At 37.8% G+C, this 10,631-nt stretch overlaps 1 non-coding gene across 1 annotated transcript; it reads left to right on the top strand.

The window, feature by feature from the left end:
* The first annotated feature begins 5,668 nt into the window (after positions 1 to 5,668).
* TRNAM-CAU (transfer RNA methionine (anticodon CAU)) lies at positions 5,669 to 5,741 on the top strand. The gene has a single exon. It is a non-coding gene; the product is annotated as a tRNA-Met (tRNA).
* Positions 5,742 to 10,631: the final 4,890 nt, after the last annotated feature.

Genomic DNA, 10,631 nt, shown 5'->3' with positions numbered 1-10,631 from the left:
TTGTAGGCACGTATCAAGTATGTATGTATATCATTAGATACAATGCTAAGTGCTTTTAGCATTATAGCACCGACATAGCATCGGATATTACCATATCGCTCTGTACGATTACACTGGACGTGGAATATAAGCATTTAAACTACGACGACTTACAGGTGCATTGAAAACGCCGATAGTCCGATGATTATCTTATTGTTCCTTATTGCACTGTTTGGTTATGTGAGCTTACGTCTTATTACGCTCTGATAAATACCTAATATTAGGTATACCATAAACACCTAATACTAGGTATACTAGGTATTAAGTGTTTATCAGACAGAACCAATAGACATCATTAAATAACGTCGGCACTTACCTTGACCCAAAGTCTCCTTTAAGGCCTATTGTAAGCCCGCACGAGAAGGTCCACCATTCAGGCTATTTCTGCCGCAAAGCAGTCATACATAATGTTCGAAAAGGTGACGCAGCTATTATACTATACATTTGGGACGTAAAAAGAAGTCGTTCTCTGAACAATGCCCTCAATGTTCTCTATTTATGTAATTCATTTTTAGTGCTATACAATCTTTTTATCCGTACGCACCGACTACAAATGACGATCCTAATTTGATTTGCGGGACAGGATGAGGAGAAAATTTAATCAATTATCCTCTGCCTACCTTCAAAGAAAACTTTTTTACGGAGTTATTTATCTTACAATTTCGCGAAGTCGCTCGCCGGATGGATAACAAAGGTACTGTGAAACTTATTTTTGTTTTCGTTGACTTTACAAATATCCTTCATATTATCTTTAAGAACGCGTTTAGACGTGTAATCTATATTAATCAATATAATATCTACGTATTCCTTGATAGGCAAAGAAAAACAGCTTGGTATAATTTTGATCATCAATTTTGATCACCGGTACCGTCACTCATGAACTCAGCAATGCCAAGGGCTCAGCCAAGCAGCTGCCTACTGCTGAGGAATCTTCCCAAATCTTGTTGGACGACGGATATGTAATAGCGCTCGGGAAGCACACGTAGAGGAGTTCATTCTAAGGTCAGATGATACATGGAAAGAAATCTCTGGAAACGCACTATGATTGAGCCAGATAGTATGGGCGACGCTTGCTGCGATTGCGATTGTATTTAGTGTGATGGTAAAAAGGAGAAGAAGGGATAATTTCCAAAAAATCCCCAAAGCACTCCCCATTGAGCAGACGCTGCACAACACAGAGAGCACAGAAGTGTCTACGTAGACTCAGAGGTTCCAAACCATTTGTGAGAACAGGATTATCGATAATCAGAATGGCCCCCTTTGAATGGAGTCAAATGGAAGTAGCCAGAATTGCCAGCACCAGCTTAGAGGTGACAGCAATACTCTATATAAGGCCGGATTATGCTTTGTACAGTACAAGCCTTTGGTCAGACGTGAAATACTGTTCTGCTCTATTGAGGATTCCAAACATTTTAGACGCTAATCGCTTTGCCTTCCATTTGAACTTCGATATTGAACTCTTACCAGTGTAATGGTTGTCTGACCCATCAAGTCAAAAATAGATAAGTAGTACTTAATTATGCTTATCGATAAGCTACCGATTCCACATCGTTAACGCCTCTGTCTTAATTGATACATTAAAACCAAATTTCAGTTGTACTAGGGTAAAGGTAGTATCCCTCGTGAAACAAGAATAAGGATTGTCTTTTTATTCTTTATCGCTTACATGGGTAAACGGAGCTTATGGCTTAACTAGTGATAAGCATTTACTGGAGACCATAGACATCAACAACGTACCTTGAGACACTAGTTCTAAGTCTCCGTTTTATAGTAGAACCCTTCAAACCAAAAATAGGAAATAGGAAAAACAGCGACAAGTATACGTGCGAGTCAAACGATGCTTTAGAAACTGCTAGTACTGATTAGGGTTAGCGTAGATTGCGGAAACCTTCTGTCACCTCCGGAACTTTGCGTAGCATTTTTTATTTAAATATAGCTTGGTTATTTGAACTTTTTGATTTACAAAATACTATACTTATGGTTTTACGTATTTTGTTTGTAGAGGCTGGCTACGCTTAAAGCTATGAGTTTCACAATTGTTTTTAAATATATTTTTGTCTAATAAAAATTACTAATGCCTTAATTCGATTGGAATTTGCGATAACACTATTGAAATGAGTCATCTCTTGTTTCGCATAGTACCACCACCAGTCACTGTTCATAAACAACGATCTTCGATCAAAATGAAATATATTTTAATTGCCTTTCATTAATGTTTCACTGGGAAAGAATTTTGTTGTGATAAAATGATTTCGCATGCCGGATTATTCGTGGGACAGTCAGTGAAACGAATATTAGATATTCGAGATAAAATGTAAATATATCACACACCTCAGTGAATCACATACATAATATCGTACGATAAAAATCAGGAGGCGTGAATACGTTTCCACGCACCAACAAGATTTACATAAGCGTCTCGAATCTTAGAAGCGACCGCTCCACTGGGTTTTTATTTATGTTTATACTCAGCAAATACGTAGTAATGATGTGTTCATATATTTTATGGGTAAAAGAAATTCTACGTTTTGATCATTTCGCTTTGTGCCTGTTTAAATACGTAATCAAAACATAGAAACGCCCAAAAGCAGCCAACATCGCTCGAGGAACACAATTTACGAAAGATGTTGAACGAACGAGGGGTAAAGTAATTTTCTTAATAAATGAAGTCTGTAAATCAGTTGCGGATTTAAAGTCAGTTGCGTGTTACGAACTTTACTGGGGATTTATTTAATGTCCGTTTTATGAAAGTATCGGAGCGATGTTAATAAAGCATGTGAAATTAAGAACGAAAATAAGTTTAACATAATGTACATATTGATGTAAGTGTATAGTGAAAAAATCATTTACGAAACGAGCAAAAATTAAACATATTTTTTCATTGAAATAAACCGAACACGATGTATTCAAAATAAACTAATTCAATACTAATCCCTACATCAGCCCCCTGAGTTTCTCACTGGGTCGCGATTCCAATCCGGTAGTAGATGCATTCGCGAAGCAGGTGACCTTGACCTGTTTGGTTACCTTCGGAGGCGCTTGGGTGGTTTTTGACAAATTCCACCCTTCCTGGCTTAGCCCTTGCTCGCCCACCTGTCCTGGTGAAACTGGAAAGGCCTCCAAGCCATCGGTACTCCTTCCTTCATAAAAAACATAAAACTAATTCAATGTGATACCAATCTTAACATATCTATTAATCCGACATAACTGTGTACAAAACATTATGAAACTCACAAGTTTTTGTTTCACGTACATATGAATGAAAACTAGCCCTCAATAACAAGTCATTTTAAATTTGTAGGCTCTCTTCGGCGAGTTACTTGATACTTAATTAAGGCTTTTCTGACCTGGCGACCCATTTAATCGTATTTATCATTCCTAATTTACCGTATTCGGTCGAGGTAATTTATTTGCGAAAGAGCAAGATTGGCTGCCGTTAATTTAATTTCATAAATTTTCATCACTTAAACTCATTTGAAATTGTTTACTTTTAAAAGCAAAAACACTCTTACGCTTTCTATTATTGAAATAAAATCTGCGATTCCTTCGTAAAACAGAAACACGTGCAAATTTACCATCAGAGCTCTGAGTGCACACTAAAGTGTGTTTTATGAATCCTATTCAAGTTCGCTGTTTGATAAACCACTTCTCGCCGCTTAAGCATCGAGAATTGAAAAATCCATGAACCTGTTGACCGAGTCTCTTTGAAAGATTTTTTAATAAGGACGAAAAACAAAAAATAGCTGAGTGTGAAATAATTTTTTTTAATGCCAATGAAATAAACTAATTTGTATTTTCAATTCGTAATCGTTTAAAACAAGATAATTCAAGTGCTCGTGATCGCTACTTGTCTAAGATAATGAAATAATATAAGTCATAAAAAATGCTGTTGCTATCACTTAGTATTCTACTTACGTTACTTTTCACAGGTACGATTTTGACTCCGATTCACTTTCTTCATTTCACAGACAGGTAAATATATAAAATACACCAATTCGTGGAAACGACAAATGTGGCGCATACCGTGACGCTCATGCACAAGAAATATTTTAAATATTTTCGGGCAGGGGACTGAACCTCATACGTATGAAGTGTCCGCGCCTTGGGAGTACTCGGGGTATGTGGGACTTGACGGTCTGCATATGTTGGGAGCAGACCGTGGGCCAAAGGTTATTTTAGGGCCCTACCCACCAGACGAATCAGCTTGCACTCTCTCACTCGATATCCAATCTCCGCTTGGGGACAGAACCCAGGCAGAGTAGGGGGATTTCCGCGGTGAACAGATAAGCAGATTCGTGCCATTACCTCTAGGACGCTCGACCGACGGGTCGTCGAGGCGATAGTCAACAATTCTACGTTGGCTGTCTCGGTGCGGCAGCCCGTCAAGCCGTCCTGGGCGGTGCAGCTGGTGTCCCGGAATACACCGAGCATCGTAGCCAGGACGGTCGGCAGCGACAAGTCCGATCTTATTTGCGAGACGAGGACAAAGTTGGGTGGGTTTCAAGGTGGGTGGCGCATTTACGTTGTGGATGTCTATAGGCTCCAGTAACCACTTGGCACCAGGTGGGCTGTGAGCTCGTCCACTAATCTCAGTAATAAAAAAAACGAATACCCATTATTTATATTAGAATATCCTAGTTTATATTTTGATTTTATTTTTCCGTGTTTTAAAGTATTATGTTTTCACTAAAAATATATATATAGGTAATATCTATTTCTTATATTCTATTATTCATTAGATTAAAAATTCCGTCATCACCTTTCATCTTCAGTTTATTTATTTTCAACCGTTATCCAATTTCTAAAGATGTCTGTCATTAGATAAACTTAACTTGAAAATAAATGAAATAAATTCTTTGATCTACATAATAACGAAATTTGACGACCAAAAGACTAATAAGAAGTTCTAGATAAACGCAAGTTTCTGTAATCAAATTAATTTAAAATTAAATTAATTTTAAATTTAGAGTCTGAAGTGTGATTTATCTACCTTAGGCTATGCATATCCTGTGGTTTCACCCGTGTTAAATTTATAATTCAAAATGAACGAAACACGTTGGATTTTAGCGGGATCAAGTGTTTCTTGTTGCTTGCTCTTTGGGTCATAAGCTACCAATCACACGCACATAGTAAGGCACAAACTATCGAACATCTTGTCGTATTAAGACCTCAATAGCAGTTTGGAGCAACTGGATAGATCGAGGAAGCGCAGTTCTCTAACGGTATGTAAGCTTGATATTAAAGGAAGACGGATTTGTGATGTATCGCGACTCGGCAGGCCATTTCTGGTCCAGAGGCGTATCTCGGAATACCAGAGGCAACGCAGGCCGCCTGACCGCGTTCGCCGACTTAGAGTAGTTTGTGCCAACGACTGTGTCGACTAGGCGTCCTTGAGGACTCTGCACTTTCACTTGTACCATTGTCTGCCATAGCTTCTCATACCTTTGCCGTGTACTACGCCGGGCGGGGCTCTAACATTTAGGTGGGAGTTCAATGGAAATATTTAATGAGTGGTTTTGGTCATCCCATATACCTCGCGCACCCCTAGGTGGAATGATTTAGTAGAAAGAAGCTTTGGTTCGCGAGAGAAAATATGGTTATAAGAGTAATTTTGTTATGTACATACGTAGCCTCGGTAGCGCAGTAGGCAGCGCGTAAGTCTCATAATCTTAAGGTCGTGAGTTCGATCCTCACCCGGGGCATATTTTTGTGGAGAAAGTTACTTAAATAATTAACAAAGCAACAAAAATTCGGCACTGGAGGTACCGGAGGCTTTGCTTTAGGCCGCTAATTTTTGATGGAGCACAGCGATTTTTCGGCAGTTCCGAGAGGAAAGGGCATATAGTAGGCAGTCATAGCTATCACAACATCCTTCGAATCCTTAAGAAAGCACCTTGAGCGATAAGACTTGGATACAGTTATTGGGTCAGTAGAACATAGTTCAATTCGACTCCAACGGAAAATATCGGCTTGTACATCCATCTTAAGAGAAACCTGTTTATTGTAGCATCGTTCATTCAAAGGGACCTTCGGGGACTTCAAGAAGCTTTTATATGCAGTATCTTTATTTAAAAGGGAAGCGTTCTCAGAGTACAGTGTACGTCTTAAATTTTAGATGTATGTAATGTATTTTTTTTCTATTCCAATTCCCAATACTTTTTACCTACCGTCTGTTTTCCATTTTTTAACTAAGTCACGTAGTTATGTTCGATATGCTGGTTACAATAAGTATGCATTCTTATAATGTACTTATAAGATATAACAAGGCTTTTCCATTCTCCTCTACAGTGTTTTGCTAGGCTTTTCCGAAGCTACCTAAAAGGAGATTTAACTCCCAAGCTCGATTTATTATGAAAACACACAAAAAAAATATCGTAAGGTATTTAAATTCCACGTGACTTCTGACCTTCCAGATAAAGAACCCGTATTAACCCTCTATGAATAGAGTGTAGTCAGTATATGACTAAATTGTCTAATACGCTCGGCCAGACCGACCCATTACGTTTCACAAATAGACCATTACGTCCCAATCCCTTTGCTATTTCAAAAGGAGGAAGGGTTAATTTACGAGCACAAAATTTAAATCTACGAGCAACTTGTTTAATAACAGCTTTCAGGGTTGACTTCGCTGTTAAGCTAAGTTTTTATGAACATAGACGTGCGTGAATAGTTCATTAAGATGATTAAGAATCAAAATCAACAGTTTTTTCTTGTGCTCGTGTACCCGTCGGAATTTCAACACTAGGATGTATTTCTAAGGATCTCGTGCTATCTATATTTAAAGAAAAACAAAGTTATAATTTGAAAGTTCCGTCTGTAAATAGCACTTTTTTACGAAGCAAATTTGAAGTTTCAAAAGCTATAATGGATATAACGGCTGTTCTATCCTCAATACCAGAATGTAAGATTGATTTATTCGCCTTGAAAATAGAGTCTGATCATGTCCTACCATAGATTCTTACGATATAAAATATAATGCAAGTAAACTGATAAAAATATTTCAGTACAATAAAATTCGAACATAAGCAGAGTTCACCGATTCAGTTTACTGGTGGTAGGACCTCTTGTGAGCCCGCGCGGGTGGGTGCCACCACCCTGCCTATTTCTGCCGTGAAGCAGTAATGCGTTTCGGTTTGAAGGGTGGGGCAGCCGTTGTAACTATACTTGAGACCATTGAACTTATATCTCAAGGTGGGCGGCGCATTTACCTCGTAGATGTCTACGGGCTCCAGTAACCACTTAACACCAGGTGGGCTGTAATCTCGTCCACCTATCTAAGCAATAAAAAAAAACAATTTTCACTGGAAATACAGTCTAGAAACTTATACATTGTATTATGGTTTTTGCGAAAATATGTAATTCCTCATACCACTGTACCGTCCCCCCACACAATACAACATTCATTTAGAAACACTACGAGCGCTTCACAATGATTGCAAAGTTTAAAAAAATGAATGCTATGAAGCACTGCGTGCTGAAACACAAACTCTTTAAATATGAATCAATAAACTACAGAAACTAGAAGCACACTAGAAGTTATAGTGGAACTATATACAACGAGGTTAGTGAGTCAGTCCTGGCGAGTATACGTAGTGGCTCCCTCGCGTGACTTGTCCACAATTAATAATGGAAGTCTGCTAGTTGAATGCCACATGTTGTTGCATGGGCTCCTCTCAGCTTGCATGTTGAATACAGATGAGCTTATTTATGTAAATTTGCGTCGCCTCGCCGCTGGATGACGCCCCAACCGTAGTAATCCTCGACGTCGCAAGTGATTGATGCCGGAGCCGTTGACATTGTGCTTTGCTAGCGATCACGAATGGTTCAGAAATCAGACCTAGCTTCTTTAGTGGTTTATTTTTACATTCGAAGTAAATAACATTTATTTAATTGAGTTTTAGAGTTTAATTTTAATGTTTTTTTTATTGCTTAGATAGGTGGACGAGCTCACAGCCCACCTGGTGTTAAGTGGTTACTGGAGTCTTTAAACATCTACAACGCGAATGCCGCCACCCACCCCGAGGCATGAGTACTAAGGTCTCAGTATAGTTACAATTTATTTGATAAGACTGACTCATATTGGTCTATACTATAGCTTCAACAAAAATAAGTCGAATAATTTATTACCCTTTCTTAGTCCAACCAAACAGAGCTTTTACAGCTATTTATGCACAACAGGGAAAAAGTAATTTTGTACTTCAAAAATAGAGACAATAAAATAAATTGTGTACTAACGAACTGTGCAAAAACTAAACAAAGCAGCAATTTATTACTTTTGAAGATAATTCTTTTCACAACATAAACATGATTACATAGGGTGAAAACTTTGGGAAAAGCAGTGTGCCCATTGTTCTTTTAGGGTCTCCACATAGCCTTTTCAAATGCTGACACCGCTTCTTCGGCATGATGAAATTGGATCCCTCTAAGCTATTCGATTGTTTTCAGAAATATAAATAAATTCTGAAGGTGCATGATCAAAATTGTAATTAACATTACCCATATAGACAGACGAGACAGCAATCCACACTAGAATACAAAAAAAAATTGAAGTTATTCGTTTTGCTTAGTGTGCTGACGCTTTTTTCTGGCGAATGAGGATCCTAATAGAAAAATTGTTTTTGTAACCTTCCTTTTATTTTCCAGAAAAATTGTTACAAATTACTCGATCTATGCAAAGAATGAGGCAATCATCATCTTGTTCCTCACACTTTATGCTTTCTTCATATCAGTTGGCAATGCTTTAGCTTTCTTCAACACTTCGGAAATACTCATTGAACAAAATTGAACTTTTTGTTTCGTAATAATAAACACAGTTTCGTCACCTGTGACGATGTCAAACACAACATATGGGCCACTTTCGTCGAATACTAATACATTCGGTGACATCCCTCAATATAAAGGCATTTTTGAGTACCCTCAAATTAGAGGGCAATCTAGCACAATATTTCCTAACTTGAAACCGTTTGTTTAAGATGTTTTTTACTATTTTCATACCGATCGTACGAATAATACTAATAAGCCGAAGTTTAAATTTTAATTTTAATTTCACTGTCACTATTTTTTCCGACTCTATAACTAGGGCGATGTTATTTACCTCCTGCAGGTCATCATTGAGACAGGCTTTATTTCGGTAAACCAGTTATCATTAGTCGTAAAAAATGATGCCTCATTCTAAAATGCAATTCAAAGTCGATTGCAACACTGTTGCGAACTAAAGCCACAGTGAAATTCATAAAAATCATACAGCGATAGCGAAAAGCGTTAAATTAATATATATTGTTTTCAATTGGCGTCATTTTAAGTAACAAGTGAAAAATAGATGTGATACTTTGAATTAAAAAAAAATGCGTTGAGTATATTATTATACAAAATGATACTAAAAAGTATTCGGTTTTCCAAATTTTTTTTTTTTTCGGCTTAAGGAGAAGAACACCATTGAGATATAAAATTTTAAATTAAGTAAGTTCGCCTTCATAATTGATTTTCGTACTGTACGTCTGTTTACCACGTAAAGATCATTTACTAAATAATAAAGTTTTAATCTCGTATAGCTTGCTCGGATGGAATGAGCATTCCAATTACTGCAGGATTTCTCATTAAGACCCAGATTCTTGGCGCAGACTCTGATATCGGAGTTACGTGATCAAGCGTCTGTTCATTTCGCTCAAAATCTTCAATTACACTTAGGTGTCAGTGTCTTCCAAATATTTTAAATGGTATAAAGTGAAATTTATCTGCAGTGTGACTGAAAACCTGCTTATTTATTAAAAACCGAGAACAGTATTAGTACCGGTGTACATCGAAATTGAAAACGTCATGACCTTCAGGAAAACACATTCGCAATATTCATGCCGAGCAGTTTTGTTAAATCGATGTTCAAAACCCGCAATAAATACACTTTGCGTAATTATTGTTGGTAAGACGTATTGTAATAGATATTTGAAAGCAATCCCGGCCAGTTGACCTGTATATTTCTATATTATAACAAAACTATGAGATTTCACTACAATTTCGTAGATCAATTAACAAAGATATTTAGAAGTAAAAAATAAGTAAGCTTTTTACTTATCTGTTCAGTTTTTTATCACTTTGGGTAACTGTTTACAATTAGGTATATTAAATTGAAGGTTAATTTTGTGTAGGTATATTCGTTATGTTTATTGAATTTTTTTCTCGTGAACTTCCTTTTTTTATGAAAGAACGACTACTGGTAGCCCGAAGGCCTTACCAGTTTCATCGGGACAGGTGGGAGAGCACGGGCTCAGCCAAGAGGGGTGGGATTTGCTAACAGCTATCCGAGTGCTTCCAAAGGCGACCTAACAACTAAAGAGCAGCTTTACGAATGAGTCTACTACCGGACCGGAATCGCGACCCGCTGAGAAAAACCGGCGAGAAACTCAGCGGGCTGATGTTTAAGTTAGGTTGCACTTCGAACTCTTTGTGGAGTTCGACGAGTACGGGTGGTCCGAGTTCCGAGGTTCGGTACGATGGGTCTCTAAGGCTGCCCCTAGTGTTGGAGCTGAAGACGTTTAACGCAAGAGTTATTAGATCTGATGCATTCATAAGGAGATATCAAGGGCCTCGACAGTGAC

The sequence above is a fragment of the Bombyx mandarina genome, chromosome 09, assembly GCF_030267445.1.
Source record: "Bombyx mandarina strain Sakado chromosome 09, ASM3026744v2".
Lineage (NCBI taxonomy): Eukaryota > Metazoa > Arthropoda > Insecta > Lepidoptera > Bombycidae > Bombyx > Bombyx mandarina.
Note: the sequence above shows the minus strand (reverse complement) of the source record. Positions and strands in the feature narration are given on the sequence as shown.